At 37.8% G+C, this 1454-nt stretch overlaps 1 protein-coding gene across 2 annotated transcripts in view; it reads left to right on the top strand.

Moving 5' to 3' along the window:
- Positions 1 to 1454, top strand: part of LOC122352174 (RNA-binding protein 45-like) — a 9241-nt gene that overhangs the window by 3921 nt on the left and 3866 nt on the right. The gene's annotated exons all lie outside the window — the stretch shown is intronic.

Consider the following 1454-nt stretch of genomic DNA (forward strand, 5'->3'; position numbering starts at 1 on the left):
GGGTGTGCAAACTCAGTAGTTTTTAGTCCAGTTCGGTAACATTAACAAGCATGTTAGAGATGAGGGATATTGCCTTCGTGTCAACATGAATGAAACGCAGTATGCGGCCGAGGAAGATATTTTACTTCTCGTTTTACTCCTTTTTTACACTTTCCCCTACTAGCTGCAGCAGGGCGCTTTGTTTTCACACTGCATACCCTCTGTAGATCCACGCCCTGATGAACGTGCATTCTTTGCTGTCAAACGCTCATTCAGAGTCTGACGCTCAAATGCGCTCAGAGGAAACAGCCAGGCAAAATACACCTGGTTTTTCAACACCTAATGGGTTTTATGGGACGCTTTAGAAATTCAAAAGTTTTATGACGTTTCACCGAAAGAATCTCTTAGGTGTTATTTACTATGTTATTAGCTATTAAGGACGATCTTATTCAATTTTAATAATATTTCAGAATGTTACTCTCTTTTTACTGCATTTTTGGTCAAGTAATTGCAGCCTTGGTGAGCTTAAGAGACTTCTTTCTAAACCTTCTTTCTTCTGTCAAAAACCTTACCGACCTCAAGCTTTTCAGCTGACGTGTTTAAAGTAAATATGTATCATACATAAATATTAAGTTAAGCTTGTTCCTCAAACAAAGGTAACATATGACTTCAGAATGACCAGACGGATGAAAGGGAGTCTTTTGAACGGCATGATCAAAAGGAGTAAATGAGTAAACTTTAAAATGTTTGCTCAAGGGTCTCCTCGGTTTGACCGTGTGTGTGTGCTCTACAGGTCAGGTGGTGGTGCGCTACAATAACCTGGGCTCAGCGGTTTATGCGAAAGAGAAGCTGAATGGGTTTGAGTATCCGCCCGGCAACCGTCTCTCGGTGTCTTACATCGATGACGGGGAGGACAGAACGAGGTAGTCTGTTCACGTTGAACTCATTCTGGCTCAAAATCAAGCATTTACTTCTTCATTCATCACTACTTAACCCACCTCTTCTGTTGCATGAGGGGTTGTGGAGAATATAGCTTTGAAAATCCAGAGGAAAGAACAGCTTTAGGTCGACGTCTTTAACACACAGTTGTGCTCATAAGTTTTCATACCCATTGCAGAATATGGAAAATGTTAATCGTTTTAACAAAATAGGAGGGACTATGAAGATTGATCCTGAATAAGATATTTCACATAACATATATTTATTTATATATTGTCCACAAGACAAAATAATACCAATTTATAAAAATTATCCCATTTAAAATTTCACATAGCCCTGAATCTTAACCGTTGTTTCCTGGATGATCAACAAATGTTTTTATATTTCGTTCGTCCTGCTGGATTCATATATATATAATTTATTTATTTATTTTTTTAAGGAGGATATGTAAACATCTGTTATATGAAATATCTTATTTAGAGATCTGCTCCATAAAACAAGTTTACTAAATAAGCCAGGCTTGTTTCAGTCTTCAG

This window comes from Puntigrus tetrazona, chromosome 9, assembly GCF_018831695.1.
Source record: "Puntigrus tetrazona isolate hp1 chromosome 9, ASM1883169v1, whole genome shotgun sequence".
Lineage (NCBI taxonomy): Eukaryota > Metazoa > Chordata > Actinopteri > Cypriniformes > Cyprinidae > Puntigrus > Puntigrus tetrazona.